Source organism: Haematobia irritans, chromosome 4 (genome assembly GCF_050003625.1).
Source record: "Haematobia irritans isolate KBUSLIRL chromosome 4, ASM5000362v1, whole genome shotgun sequence".
In the NCBI taxonomy this organism is placed as follows: domain Eukaryota; kingdom Metazoa; phylum Arthropoda; class Insecta; order Diptera; family Muscidae; genus Haematobia; species Haematobia irritans.
This window is the reverse complement of record NC_134400.1, coordinates 86,660,302-86,676,910: the sequence shown is the minus strand read 5'-3', so window position 1 is coordinate 86,676,910 and position 16,609 is coordinate 86,660,302. Positions and strand designations below refer to the sequence as shown.

The window sequence follows — 16,609 nt, the reverse complement described above, 5'->3', positions numbered from 1 at the left end:
AACCAACTATTCTTGATAACCCTAGATAGTCATCATTCGTCAAAATGACGACACGTGATTTCATTTTCGATTTAAAATGCACTTTAGTTTATTGGGAAATGGTAAATTTAAGTTATACTAATTCGACGGTTTTATGAATTTTTGTTTCATACTACTTAAAACTAAATTGAATAAGAAAATAAATTCAAGTTTGGTTCACTTTTTCGCTCACGATGAAAATTATAGCGTCTTGAAATCAGCCGTAGTCTAAATGAAGAAGGATGACGTTAATGTACAAAAAATAAGGATGACTGTCCAGGGTTAAAAGAAAGTTAAAGAATCCTTACCAATTCACTATTAAATTACAGGCAAAGGAGTACTAAAAATTTGTCCAAATTTTTAAGGGGTTATTCTGAAATTAAATATTTTTTTACATTAAAAATATTACATTGGTTTCCAAAAAATTTATTAAAGAAATACTAAAATAAGGTATTAAAAACCTGTAATTTTGATGATAAAAAGGTCATAAAAACGTAAATATTCTAGTCGAAAAAAGGCAATTTTTAAAAGGAAACTTACCAATTCTCTATTTTTTAAATTTGTTCGAATCCATCTGGAGTTGCTCTGAAATTAAATATTGTTTTTACAACAAAGAAAACCATTAAACTGATTTACAAAAAAAAAATAATTAACAAATAGAAATATACATAAAAAATATTTTTTTTAAAAGAAAGTCATATTAAAAAAATACTTACCAATTTATGAATAAACTATACGCTGAGATATAACAAAAATTTTCCAAATTCATCTGGAATTGAATATTATTTTTTTACATATAATAATAAAAATTTCAATACACTTTCAACATATTTTCCTAAATATTCTTAATAACTTTTTTCTAAACTACTGATAAAATATTAGTAACTTTCATTTAAAAGGTTTAATTAACAAACACCAATATATGTCTCAAAAATCCAAAATATTCCATGCCTTTATATTCCCTTGTTGTATACCTGCTTAAAAGATGCAACAACCCACGCCAACGCCAACTGTACAACTGAAGCATGCCAAACAAAACCAAGCAAAGCCAAAACATCCCTACAACAACAAAAACACATGTGCCTTTATTGAAAACAACACCTCATCCAGCCAAAAACCATCAACGAATAACAAACACACGCACACACAAACCACTAAATGAACAAAAATAAAAACAACCCCACGCTCATGTACACGCTCACAAAAAATCGCTTCTGTAACATATACTCCCAAACATATTTTGCTTCAAGCATATACATTTTTGGCTATTGCCCAAACATTTATATGTTTGATCTCTTCCAATATATAATATGTTTGAAAGCATATTGGTCTAAACAATATATGTTTGGGTAGTCTAAGTTCCAAACATTTTGTATTTTTGCATCCAAATTCAATAATGTTGTCTTCCAAAAAACAATATGTTATTATGTGAACATATAATATGTTTGGAAGCATTTTGCACCCAAAAATATTATATGCTTAAAAAAATTCTCCCAAACAATATTGTGCTCAAAATTTTATTTATTTATTTATATATTTACAATCATAATGAATTATGAAAATAAACAGGTAATATAGGTGCTAACAACATAGGTTTTCGACCTGAATGCTCAAAATTTTGTTTCTGCCCAATTGTATATTCCTCCACATCTTTCTCACTTCCACGAGATTTTTTAGTTCTTAGCACCGTTTTCTGTAATACAAACATTGTAGAATAAATTATTCAATTGTATGATTTTTTTATTTTAATTTTACCTTTTGCCGGACGGGGATTCGAACAGCGGACCACACAGTTTGTAAGGATCAAAGAAGTAGCTGATCAATTGCCCAAGGAAAAATAAAATGTTAATTTTGTAATAACAAGCAACCACCACCAACTTAATTCAATATCGCTCCCTGTTAAATAGCGCTCCAAGCTACTAAACACATATATGTTTATAGGCTATTTCTAAATTAATATATGTTTGCATCCAAGCATATTATATTTACAAACATTTTATGTCCCAAACATAATATGTTCTAACATATTAACATATATGTCCCAAACATGTTATGCTAGATTATGAACATTATATGCTTGCACTCAAAAATATTGTGTTTAAAAATTTGTGTTCCAAACATATAATGTTTATAGCCAAACATATGAAAAACAGTCTTTTTCATCCGTGTATACACAACAAAACTCAAGTAACATCATCTTTACATTAATCACATTCCACTATTCCGATAAAGATCTCTGTACTATGCATTAGTTCATCGCATCTGCTGACCATTTACTCTAAGAATAATATTCGTAAAGGCACACCAGTTTATGAACGATGAAACGTTTAACTTAAAGTTTGCAAAATTTTCATGAAATGTTATCTACCATTTTTGACGAAAATGTCTATAAATTTAATTACATGTGAACTAAAAATATTTCATTGGGTAATTTTTTACCAACAATTATTAACTATAGGAATTGTCAGTAAGAAATTGCTATCCACTTTCAAGTTCATTTTTCGTAAAAAAATATTTTCTCATACAAAAAAATCTTATAGTAAATTGCACTTATTATTTAGAAAATACTTTACATTTCACAAGTAGTTTTATAGCATGACAAACGAATTTTTAACTACTAGTTAAGAAATTTTTTAAGGAAATTTCCATCGTATTTTGTAGGCCATGAACTAAACGATTGCTACTTAGAATTTGTAAAATTTCCTTTCGAGTAGTTAATTTTCGTTGAAGATACGAAAAATGAACTAAAATTCTAGAAAATTCTTGTAATAAATTATTGTAAAAATCTTCTTAAATTTACGAGACACTTTTTTTTTCTGTGTATCAACCAATTATCAGAATAAATTCGGCTAATTCACTCAACCCAAAGTGAACTACAATTCCAATTTTGTGTAATGTAAGGAATACCATTTTTATTATCTCACTGATTAATGTCATATTGATATGGGATTTCAGTTGTATTTGTGAATCAGGTTTATGTGGTTAATGTGACACACAAGTTTCCTGGGACCAAGTCGTATTCAATTTTATTAAAGTTCCAGCTTTTTTAAATTCCTCAGTCCAAAAAAAAAACAAGTCTAAACATCCAGAATAGTCACAATGCAAAATACGGAGACTTTCCTTACGCTCCTTTATAAGCATTTTGTGTCTCCCATTTTCCAGTCACTTTTCCTGTTGGCAAAGTTTTGCCTTTTTTTAGATCAAAACACAGAATTGGGCCTTGTTTCAATAACAGCTTATGGTGGTAAGGATTCTACATAAGATAAAATGGACCACAGAGAAAAGGAGCGAGAGAAGGAAACTAGGAAAATAACAGGCAGACAAACAAAACCAACGATTGTAGGAGTTCCATGGATTGTTAATATTCACTTGGGATTTTTTGGCAAAACAATTCAAATGGCAGTAAGTTGTACAAATTCATACTAACATGGCCCAGAAATTTGGCAACAGACACCACACGTTTCATACATGATATGCCTGTAGTCAGACACCACCACCACCAAGGTTACCAAGTTCTTGTGTATGAGCGTTTGAATTTCAAAGGACACTAACGGCTTCGATAACTATGCTAATGATGAAGTAGATGATTACACTTATGTGAGACATCATAACGATGATGATGGTAATTTCATATCCTCTGAAAAGGAATTTCATGTATTTGAATACTCGTCTTTCATGGATTTAGGTTTTTTTTTTGCATCAAAATGATTTGTTTATATTCACTTCAATTGGGTAATTGAAGAACATTCTGCATTACACAAATTACGACACGTTATACCAATATGACAAAGGAAGTATTCAAATAAAACATATGGGACATTGAATGAAGGAATAAATTGACATGATCCACAAAAAAGAAAGAAATCACATACAATTTTATGTTTATCTTTGAATTCTTTATTAAAATAAAAACACTTTTAAATTTGATCTTTATAAAATTGAAATTAGGACAAATATAACATTTGCAGAATTTGAAGTCTCCTTTTCTGACTTCAACAACAACAAAGTTTACTTCGAGCCAAAGATTTTGACCCAACCTTAATGATTTTGTTATATAAAGGACTTCTCTGGCTTTAAAATTACGATGCAGATCTCATTCATCGAAGTTTTATTTTTTTTGCGATATTTTAATAAAGGTGTTCATGTACATGTACAAGCAAATTCCAGTTTCAAAATCCAAATTATAACAGATTTTACTTTGAAGTTAAAAAGAATTTTCTTAATTCCAAAAACAACTTTAAACCAAAGATGCAAACCCTTAAAATAAGACTTGGCCTATTTTAGAAGCGGTTTAATCTTAAATCTAAAGATATTTCAGTTAATTTAAGGATGATTTCTTTAAATTAAAAATGATTTTATTTACTTTATAGACAATTTGTCTTAATTCAAAGAGCTACGATGTGGAAAGACACAAATTTTCAAAATTTGTTTCCTAAATTTAATAACAAAAATTTAAGCAAAGATTATAAACTTTTTGTTAATTATTATTTCATTATTTTAAAGAAATTTGTCCTTAGTATTGTATAAATTTATTTCTTTATTTATCGGTTTTTATTCAGTAATACTAAGCCTTCAAGACCAAATACAATTGTATTACAAGGTTTTAATAATCTGAATAGAAGTGAATGTAATAAATTTAAATACAACTAGAAATTATATAAAAAAATTTTAAGTATAATCTAATGATTTAATCATGATTGGCTCCCCACACTGAAAAAAGCATACCCTGTTCCAAAGATTTTGTCTTTACTTTAAAAATTTTGGTATTGATTCCGAGCCAAAGAAGCGGAGAATACAAGTAAGGATACTTTTAAGACACAATTCTCTTTTAAATTCGGGTTTGGTGTACATGCTTCCCATAAATCCCATTAGCAATCATGTACCAGCAACACAACGAATCAGAAAAGTGTCTGAATACTTTAATACGAAACACATTATTCGAGTGTGAGAAAATGCGCAGTTCCGCAGGTAAGGCATTCCAACATCTGGCCACACGAACAAAAAATGACCTTTCAAAGACAGATTTGTGAATAAGTGGTATAATAATCTGAGTATTTCTACTGGAATTTCGTATCCTAAAATTTAGGCTGCACAATCTTTCATATTAGGTCAATATTTTTTTCAGCGTATTTATGTAATACATAAATTTCAAATCATTTAATTTTCTTATAAATATCAATTTAACAGGTTGGCTGATAAATCCCCGGTCTGACACATAGATGGCGCCGCTAGTATTAAATGCATATTATTTTTATATAGTACCAACCTTCAGATGATTCGTGTCAAAATTTGACGTGTGTAAGTCAATTAGTTTGTGAGGTAGAGCGTCTTTTGTGAAGCAACTTTTGTTATTGTGAAAAAATGGAAAAAAAAAAGGAATTTCGTGTTTTGATAAAATACTATTTTCTGAAGGGAAAAAATACGGTGGAAGCAAAAACTTGGCTTGATAATGAGTTTCCGGACTCTGCCCCAGGGAAATCAACAATAATTAATTGGTATGCAAAATTCAATCGTGGTGAAATGAGCACGGAGGACGTCCGAAAGAGGTGGTTACCGACGAAAACATCAAAAAAAAATCCACAAAATTATTTTGAATGACCGTAAAATGAAGTTGATCGAGATAGCAGAGGCCTTAAAGATATCAAAGGAACGTGTTGGTCATATCATTCATCAATATTTGGATATGCTGAAGCTCTGTGCAAAATGGGTGCCGCGCGAGCTCACATTTGAGCAAATACAACAACGTGTTGATGATTCTGAGCGGTGTTTGCAGCTGTTAACTCGTAATACACCCGAGTTTTTCCGTCGATATGTGACAATGGATGAAACATGCACAGAAAAAAAAGTGTCTTGTAAATTTAAGGACCATTTTGACTTCCACATAGTTCAACAAATTTACTGTAATATAGTTCATTTTTCGTAACCACAACGAAAATTAACTTAGCTAAAGCAAAACTTATAAAAATTCAGTAAATGTTTTTTAGTTCACTAACTACGAAATGGGAAGGATTTTTCCTTAAATAAATTTCCAACACAGTAGTTAATGCATCGTTGATTCTATTATAAAAATACATGGGCAATATAAAAATTTTACTACGAAATGTGGACAATTTACTAAGAAAAAATTTTGTATGGAAAAAAATTTTTGTAGTAAAAATTAACTTAACGACATTACCGACTCGTACGATGGCTACCTACAGATTATTTCCCTTTTTATTATATGTTGGAGTGGTTTTACTCACAGAACATTTTAGTTAAAATAGAATAAAAATTAGTTAATATAATCCTTGACAGGTGTATATAATTTTTATAGATTCCTCATAGATTTGGTATATATATTTACCTTAACTTATAGATAGAATTCCAACTAATCAATAAACGTGCTACTGGAAAATGTGAGTGCATCATGCGAGGGAGTTTTTAGAGACATTTTGTGTATATCTCGTATGATTGTTTGTGTTTGTTATTGCGTCATTTATGCTGTTGTTGGTTGTTTTGATTCTAGAGACAATGGAATGTTCCTTGTGTGTTGTTGGTATCTTTTGTGGTGAGAGTTGTTTTTTTGCAGTAGCAATATCAGAAAGGGATCGTGTGTGTGTGTGTGGAGTTGTTTTTCATTACGGCAGGTATGTATCCCTTATGACTATTTGTGTCTTTGAGTGTTATTGTTGCATTCAGTTATGTTGATGCATTTATGAAGTGCACACGTGGATTTAATTTAGCAAAATTGTACGTGCGGTATTGGTGTTTATTAATGAAAATACACTTATTTCGAAACATTTTAGAAACTGAGATGTGAATGATGTGATGTTAGAAGAATCAAAAACGCTTTTTATTGATAAAAAACAAATAACAGATTAAGGAACTGTATATTTCTGTTAATATGTTAGTTTAAAATTAGTGCGGATTTTAAATTGATTTACATAAAAAATATACAACATGAGTGGTAATAGGATGATTTATATTTATTCTACATCTGGATCACAGGTTGAGAAGCAACCATTTTTTTGAATCTATATTTTTTATGTTACAGCAATTCCTACAGGTGAGTACTAAGTTCGAGTTTAGCCGCTAAAATTAAAAATAAATCACTAAGCAAAGTATCAAATTATACGTCTTCGATACAATTTTAAATATAACTTGATGGAGAATAGCCCAAATCAAGTTTTTTATAAAGATTATTTTTTATAATGGATTATTAAAGAAAACTTATCATGGAAATTGCAATTTTAGCCGCTAAACTCGAACTTAATATCCACCTTAAATACTAAATGCTATACTGACAAGTGGAAATTATGTCTAATTTTATATTTTTTATTTCAAATATATTCTGAGAATAATTTCAATAACGTCCCATTTGTCCATGGATATGATTCCAATAATGTACCTACTGGATGGATTTTTCAATGTGGTAAGTTTTTCTATAAACGGTATTTTGTCCGTTTTTAATAAAACCAAAATTTCAATTTATTAAAAATTATTTTTTTCACTTGCAGGTAGACAGGTCTCGTAATGGTAATTTTTTGAATATTCTTACTGTTTAATACTAATTAAGCTGATATCCTTATTGGCTCTAGGATATACTCTTGAAAACCGTAAGTTAAAGATCAATATGAACGATAGAATTAATTAATTAATAATATTTTTCTTATATTTTGTATAAATTTGCAATTTCAGATGCTTATAAGCCAGATCCGCCCAACAAAAGTTAGCCAAAATCGATGAAATTGGACAATTCAATTGAATATAGCAACTTATGCCACATATATCTTTCATATGGATAGAAAACATGGAAATTTAAATTAATTAGTTTAGTCCTAATAACATAGAATGTTACTCTTTTGAAGAAGCAATTACTAACTACCGACAAGTAAATGCGTCCAACGTACTAATAAAAATATTTCCTTTATTGTATATCATAAGCCATAGTTTTGTGTAATATAATAATAATTTTTTGAAATAAAATACTGGTGGTTATAGAAAATTTACTTGTTCTGTACGAAAAATTTCTTAGTTGTATACAGGCTTGTTGTACCTTTGATTCCTCAATTTCTCTACTTTTTTAAAAATTATACCGACAAACAGTTTATTTCAAACCAATTTCTTAATACAGGTTTCCCAAAAAATTGTTAATTTTTCCGGATAGCAGGAATATTTTGAATGAGTTTAACTATATTCTTCCCACAGCATAGTAATAATGAACTAAAATACGATGTAATACATGAACTAATTTATAAGAAAATCATGAACTTATCTAGATGAAAAAAATCTTTGGCGCCAAATCATGGTCATTCTTACTATGGGTTAGTTCAATTTTCATAAAAAATAGTAAACTTTTTTTTCGGTGTGGCTCCATCACTACACTCCTGAGTCCAATCGACAGTCGGCTGAGTGGACAGCGACCTGTGAACCGTCTCCGAAGCGTGGAAAGACTCAAAAGTCCGCTGGCAAAGTAATGGCCTCTGTTTTTTGGGATGCGCATGGAATAATTTTTATCGATTATCTTGAGAAGGGAAAAACCATCAACAGTGACTATTATATGGCGTTTTTGGAGCGTTTGAAGGTCGAAATCGCGGCAAAACGGCGCCATATGAAGAAGAAAAGTGTTGTTCCACCGTGCCACAAGTCATTGAGAACGATGGCAAAAATTCATGAATTGGGCTTCGAATTGCTTCCCCACCCACCGTATTCTCCAGATCTGGCCCCCAGCGACTTTTTCTTGTTCTCAGACCTCAAAAGGATGCTCGCAGGGGAAAAATTTGGTTGCAATGAAGAGGTGATCGCCAAACTGAGGCCTAATTTGAGGCAAAACCGAAGGAGTACTTCCAAAATGGTATCAAAAAATTTGAAGGTCGTTATAATCGTTGTATCGCTCTTGAAGGGAACTATGTTGAATAATAAAAACGAATTTTGACAAAAAAAATATGTTTTCCTTTGTTAGACCGGGGACTTATCAGCCAACCTGTTAATTGAGTTTAATTTGATTCACATCAATTTGATTTGATTTATTTCTCAGCTTGAAAATGCTAATGCCAAATGCCAAAACCGCCACAATTAAATAAAAACCTTTCAGCATGGAATGTCTCATCTATCATAAATGATTAAAACTCAAAATAAGAAGAGAATATTAGTATTGCTCACACAATTCTTACCTGTTTTGTACAATGGAAATTTATTTTGATGCAGCAATGTTAATAAATCTGCAATTAGAAAGTAAAGAAAATCTTGTTAGCATATGATGACAAGAAACCAGCAAATGATATTTGAGTGTAATTTAATTAAATTTTCAATTAAAAGGATAATGAAGAAGTGATAGAAATCTTTTAAAATTGAAATGAATGAACAAATTTGAAATGAATACGAGCTCTAGAAATTTATACGAAATACGAATATAAAGGGTCGACAAAAATGCAAATCTATTGGTCAACTTGAAGTTTTGGAAGAAGTTTCTAAGCTTTGTTAATATGGTTGTCACCACAAACTACGAGTATAAAGTTTTTTTCCTTGTCCAAAAGTCGATAAACTTTTCAATGAAGTCGTATTGTCCTTATAATTAAGTGATTTCACTTAAAAATGGGTATCATAACATGAAAGAAAAAAATTTTGGGCTAAGGTCAACTTGACTTTAATAATTCAGAAAATTTTTTTAAATTTAATTAAATGGCTGGGAGAGATAACTCAATTTTGGGCCCTTTATGCTAACTCCTTATGGAGACAGACAGTCAGATCTATACTAAAGGCTGTGGAAAGGTTATATATAACTTATAATACCCTGTTTGAAAATGAAAGAAACTTATTTCGATTTCACCATCGTTAAACGGGGTCAATAAATGCACATGTTCAGTCAATGTTTCCAAAAGGGAAACAATACCATATAATACGACATTAACATTACACTTCCAAAATCCACTTTAACTATATTTCAGTTGTCGTAGGGCATACGATAGATAATAGATAAGGGCTTTAAACCCAAATTTTAATAGATTTCAAGCCTAATGTGTATGAGGTATAAATTTGAAATTAAAGTAACTATCTTCAAAAAGGTTGGAATATCCTTGCAATAATTATGAAATTTTGAAATTATGCAATTGCCAACGTGGGTTACATAAGGTAAAATGTCCCATTGTTTTTAAAGGTTTACTCAGTCTACCAGTCTATCGGAATGTCGGTTTACAGAAATATGACAATCATAAATTAGGAAGTGCAAACTTCTTTCTAACAATTGGGAGCCCGTTGGATTCTGGATTAGAACCCACGACTATGTATGTTCCACAAGGCAACTACTACGACCATAGTTATTCACATTACACTTCCAAAACCCACTTTATCGGGATTTCAACTGTCATTTGCCATATAAAACCCTCTATTATACATAAAATATTGTAAAAAAAAATTCCAGGGAATTCCCGTACCTCATTCCAGGGAAAGCGGGAACGGGATCCCGTTCCCGGAGGAAAAAACCCCCAAATGGGACCTACATCTAATTACATTAGTAGTTTTAGCACAGATTCAAAAGCAGCGTAAAGAGACTTAAATTTTTGTGTTTGGAGCAATTAATACCACTAACACCCTTTCAGAAAATATTGTTATTCAGAAAAATTTGTCATTTGTGAAGTTTCCATTGCTTTCGTTGCTTGGTAGTACATAATTTTATATCTTCCGTGTATATATCCACTATAGTGCTACTACAAGGCAAAAATATTATTACAACTTTATAGAAATCGTTGCATGGTATATTGTTGCATGGTACCTACGAGGGCAGTGCTTAGCCTAGGTTAGGTTAGGTGGCAGCCCGATGTATCAGGCTCACTTAGACTATTCAGTCCATTGTGATATCACATTGGTGAACTCTCTTATCACTGAGTGCTGCCCGATTCCATGTTAAGCTCAATGACAAGGGACCTCCTTTTTATAGCCGAGTCCGAACGGCGTTCCACATTGCAGTGAAACCACTTAGAGAAGCTTTGAAACCCTCAGAAATGTCACCAGCATTACTGAGGTGGGATAATTCACCGCTGAAAAACTTTTTGGTGTTCGGTCGAAGCAGGAAACGAACCCACGACCTTGTGTATGCAAGGCGGGCATGTTAACCATTGCACCACGGTGGCTCTTAGCCTAGCACAAAAAGCGCGGTATAAACAGAAAAAAGTTAAGTGTTTTCGAAACTTCCATCTCTGTTTTGAACACATGTTAAATTTTGTTTCGATCTGGCAACTCCTTCATATAGAAACAGGTGTTCAAAAAAGACGCATCCGCAATTTTTTACAATGGAAAAATTAGGAATGCGTGCTGTATTTAAATATTTACATAAAAAAGGTTTATCGGGACAAGAAATTCATAATGATATGGTGAATGTGTTAGATGAAAGTGGTCCTTCATATGCAACAGTAAAAAATTGGATTGCTGAATTTAAACGTGGTCGTACAAGCATTGAAGATGAACCACGTAGTGGACGTCCAAAAACAGCAACAACAACAGAAATTGTAGGCAAATTGCATGATATGGTATTAAATGATCGACGAATAAAAGTGCGTGAAATTGCTAATATCATGGGCATCTCAAATGATCGAGTCCATTTAATTTTGCATGAAGGACTACAGATGAAAAAGGTTTCTGCAAGATGGATGCCGCATTTGTTAACAGTCGATCAAAAAACGCATAAGAATGAACATTTCTCAAGCTTGTTTGGATCGTTTTAAACGAAATAAAATGGATTTTAAGCATCGTTTCATAACTGTTGATGAGACATGGATCCACCACTATACTCCAGAGACAAAGAACAATCCAAACAATGGACTGAAGGTGGAGGAAGTGCCCAAAGAAGGCAAAAACAATTCAATCGGCTGGTAAGGTTATGGCAACGGTTTTTTGGGACTTCCAAGGTATTTTATTGATTGACTATCTGCAAAAGAGTAAAACAATAAATTCCGAGTACTATTGTAACCTTTTGGATCAATTAAATATAAAAATTCCAGAAAAACGTCCTGGCTTACAACACAAAAAAAAATAATTTTTCATCAAGACAACGCACCAGCGCACAAGAGTGTTTTAACAATGGTTAAAATCAACGAATTAAAGTACGAGATGCTTGACCACCCACCTTATTCTCCTGATTTAACTCCCAGTGACTTTTACTTGTTCCCAAAATGTAAAATAAATGCCTTGCTGGCAAGCGTTTTACCTCAAATGAAGATGCAATAATAGTTGTAAACCACTATTTTGAAGACCTTGAGGAAAACTATTTTAATCAAGGGATAGAATTGCTAGAAAAGCTTTGGACTAAGTGTATTGAAGATTCAGGAGATTATATTGAAAAATAAAAATATTTTTGAAAAACTAACTATTCTCTTTTATTGATAGGCTAAGAAATTGCCGAACCGCCCTCGTATAAGTATACTTATTGGTACCACGCCTGCGACAAACATCAGGGCCACTTGAATACTTATAAAACATTTTAACATTATCTGTATCGAATTAAAAATGAAATAAAACTCAATATTTACAAACAAATGTCAACACGAAAAAAAGCATGCCCGGTATTTTGGTATTGTTTCCGAGTCAAAGAAGCGGAGAATACAAGTAAGGATTAGACGTGTGCACGTGACACAAAATTGCCGTGACTCACGAAAATATTCGTGACTCACACGTGAGTCGTGAGTCACGTTCATGGCAATGGCGTGAGTGTGCGTGAGCGTGATTAACAAACCAAAATGTCGTGCGTGAGCGTGAGTCACGAAAATAATATCTTCATGAGTGTGCGTGAGTAAAGAACTACACTCACGAAAATAATCCAGCTCACCAACATAAAACGCTTAAGAGTTAAATTCATTTACAATTTTAGGGGTGATACGGTCAAAATTTGGTCAAGGGAAAACGCATGTAAATCGGTGAAATCGTTTATTTAAAAAATCAAATTAAATTTCTTTTTCAAGTTCAATTAGTATAAAATTCAGGAAAAATATTCAGTTAGGCTGTCGCTTTTCCAAATCCGAATTGCCGGGCCTCACGCTTGACACCTGCCATCAGATTTTGTACAGCCCCCATGTCCACCTTCTTCGCCGCAGAAAGCCAGTTTGCCTTGAACTGCTGCTCGTCCTTAGCAGTTTTTGTTTTGGTCTTCTTTAGGTTCCGCTTGACAATAACCCAGTATTTCTCAATTGGGCGGAGCTCTGGCGTGTTGGGAGGGTTCTTGTCCTTGGGAACCACCTGCACGTTGTTGGCGGCGTACCACTCCATGGCCTTTTTACCGTAATGGCAAGATGCCAAATCCGGCCAAAACAGTACGGAACAACCGTGTTTCTTCAGGAAAGGCAGCAGACGTTCATTCAAACACTCTTTCACGTAAATTTCTTGGTTGACAGTCCCGGGAGCTATGAAAATGCTGTTTTTCAAGCCACAGGTACAGATGGCTTGCCAAACCAGATATTTCTTTGCGAACTTTGACAGTTTTATGTGCTTAAAAATATCTGCTACCTTTCCCCTTCCTTTTGCCGTATAAAACTCCTGTCCCGGAAACTGCTTGTAGTCGGCTTTGACGTAGGTTTCGTCGTCCAAACTTCGTCAGCATCGTCGTGTACAGCCTCCGGGATCGCGCTTTGGCCGTCGTATTTTGTTTATCTTCGCGATTTGGAGTCACTACCTTCTTGTAAGTCGATAGTCCGGCTCGTTTTTTGGCTCGATGCACGGCAGGGATGGAAAATACAATTTTTAAGAAAGTACAAAGAAAGTATTTTTTGAACGAAAAAGTACTTTTCACTAAATTTCAACAAAAATTCCATTGGAAGATTATTGTCAAGAGCTCTTTTAGACTGAATTTTAAAGAAAATAAAATATTGTTTGTCAACTCCTCAATTTTAAATATTTTTTTATTTTTATATCCGCTTACAAAGGCTACCGTAGTATTGTAATCACGGTTGTCTCAGTTGTACTTCATACATTTTCTGAAGAGAAATAGAAATAAAATTTTGACACAATTTTCCATAGAAATTAAATTTTAGCAAAATTTTCTATAGAAATAAAATTTTGCTAAAAATTCTATAGAAATAAAATTTTAGCAAAATTTTTCTATAGAAATAAAATTTTGACAAAATTTTCTATAGAAATAAAATTTTGATAAAATTTTCCATAGAAATAAATTTTTGACAAAATTGTCTATAAAAATTAAATTTTGATAAAAATTTCTATAGAAATAAAATTTTGATAAAATTTTCTATAGAAATAAAATTTTGACAAAATTTTCTATAGATATAAAATTTTGACAAAATTTTCTATAGATATAAAATTTTGACAAAATTTTCTATAGATATAAAATTTTGACAAAATTTTCTATAGATATAAAATTTTGATAAAATTTTCTATAGATATACAATTTTGACAAAATTTTCTATAGATATAAAATTTTAACAAAATTTTCTATAGATATAAAATTTTCACAAAATTTTTCTATAGATATAAAATTTTCACAAAATTTTCTATAGATATAAAATTTAGACAAAATTTTCTATAGATATAAAATTTTGACAAAATTTTCTATAGATATAAAATTTTGACAAAAAATTGTACCGAAATAAAATTTTGACAAAATTTTCTACCGAAATAAAATTTTGACAAAATTTTCTATAAAAATAAAATTTTTAAAAAATTTTCTATAAAAATAAAATTTTTAAAAAATTTTCTATAGAAATAAAATGTTGACAAAATTTTCTGTAGAAATAAAAATGTCTATACAAAGGGTACTAAATCATTCGCGGGGGTACTATGGTACTGACCAGGGTGAAAAAGTATTGAAAAAAGTACTATAGTACTGCATTTTCCATCCCTGATGCACGGTTGTAGACGATACACCCGGCTTATTTGCGGCATCTCGGAGAGAGAGGTTAGGGTTTCGCTTGAAACTACCGGCAACTCTCTTTGTCGTATCAGCGGCTTCCGGTTTTCTATTTCCCCCCGATCCAGACTTCCTGGCTGTCGACAAACGTTCCCCAAACACTTTAATTACATTTCTAACGGTTGATTTGGCAACTTTTAGCGATTTTGCCAGCTTTGCGTGGGAGTAGCTTGGATTTTCGCGATGCGCGAGCAAAATTTTGATACGCTGCTCTTCTTGCTTGGACGGCATTTTGACAAGTGAAGAGTGAATTCCAAAATCAAAATAGGAGCAACATTCTACACACACACACCTTCAAAATGAGGGGTGTTCAGGTTTTTAAATGCAAAATTGAAAGAAATACGTCAAGTTTATATACCAAATTTTGACCGTATCACCCTTTAGTGACACCTACGATGTTAAGAGTTTAATAACGCTCTCGATTTTAATCGTGCTAATTATTTCAGACACGTCCTCAGGCAAATTACACATAAACTTATTCGTCAGTCACGGTATTTTTCGTGAGTCACGACATTTTCGTGCGTGAGTGTGTGTGAGCGTGAGACCTACCAAACAAAATCCTGCGTGTGTGTGCGTGAGCAAGATTTTTTCGTCGTGAGTGTGCGTGAGCGTGAGCAAAATATTACTCACGTGCACACCTCTAGTAAGGATACTTTTAAGACACAATTCTCTTTTAAATTTGGGACTTGCTTCTAGAAACCAAATTTTAATTTTTCGCTTTTTTTCTTATATGCTTTCAAAGTCCCTTAAAAACGAGTTAACAACAACTTTAGTTTCCAAATTGGGACTCGACTTCCAGTAGAAATTATGCTATGTTTCAAATAAGAAATGTCTTTAACCCTTACACTACGTTGGGGTCATTTGATGACCCATGTCGTATTTTCATCACCGCATTTCTTACTGTTCGAATATAATTAAAAATTTCTATCACTCAGTGCATGAATTGGTAACATATGCTGAATTCACGCTGAGTAGTAAGAACTTTTTATTATAATCCAACAGTAAAAAATTCGGTGATGAAAAATACGACCTAATACCCAACGTAGTATAAGGGTTAAAATAAAGTGTTGAAAAACTTGTCCTATATTTGAACGATTTTTTGCATTGTAGTCAAGATGCAAAAAGACAACAAATTTAAAGACAATTTTATTAAATTTAAAGAATTTTTCTCAATTATTAAAGTCAAGTTGACCTTACCCTACCCCAAAAACAATTTTCTTTCAAGTTATGATACCCAGTTTTAAGTCAAATCACTTAATTATGAGGACAACACAACACGATTTCCTTTGTATTAGAGAAATGCGTCTTCTATGCTAAGCAAAATTTGCATTCGTATTTTAAAGACATGAAATCTTCGACCTCATGACAATATCTTTTTCAGTGTATATATGCGATGTTAAATTCGCTTGTACACGAAAATTTCGTAGTTTGAAGGAAAAAGGAAGAGTTTAGGAAAGAGTTAGAAATTGCAAAAATGTCTTTGGCGACAAATATACCAATTTAGTAAAATTATAGGGCCCATTTGTGTTAATTGTTTTTGCTATTTTAATTAATTTAACTAAAGCAAAAATAAAATATTAACGTGAAGAAAAAATTGCTCATGTTGAAGGGATTTTATTGAGGCTTTTTGTGTTACAATGGTTATTTTTTTAGGTGCCCCATTTCGAGTGTTTAAATCATTTTGTCCGTCTAAATAATCTTAAT

The 16,609-nt window shown here is 31.9% G+C and overlaps 1 protein-coding gene across 2 annotated transcripts in view; it reads right to left on the bottom strand.

The window, feature by feature from the left end:
- The window catches only part of sfl (N-deacetylase and N-sulfotransferase sfl), a 554,720-nt gene that overhangs the window by 393,125 nt on the left and 144,986 nt on the right, over window positions 1-16,609 (bottom strand). For both annotated transcript variants that reach the window (XM_075305924.1, XM_075305925.1), the window contains exon 2: window positions 9,171-9,218. The gene's annotated coding sequence lies outside the window, so the exon portion shown is untranslated. The remainder of the gene's footprint in view (window positions 1-9,170; window positions 9,219-16,609) is intronic.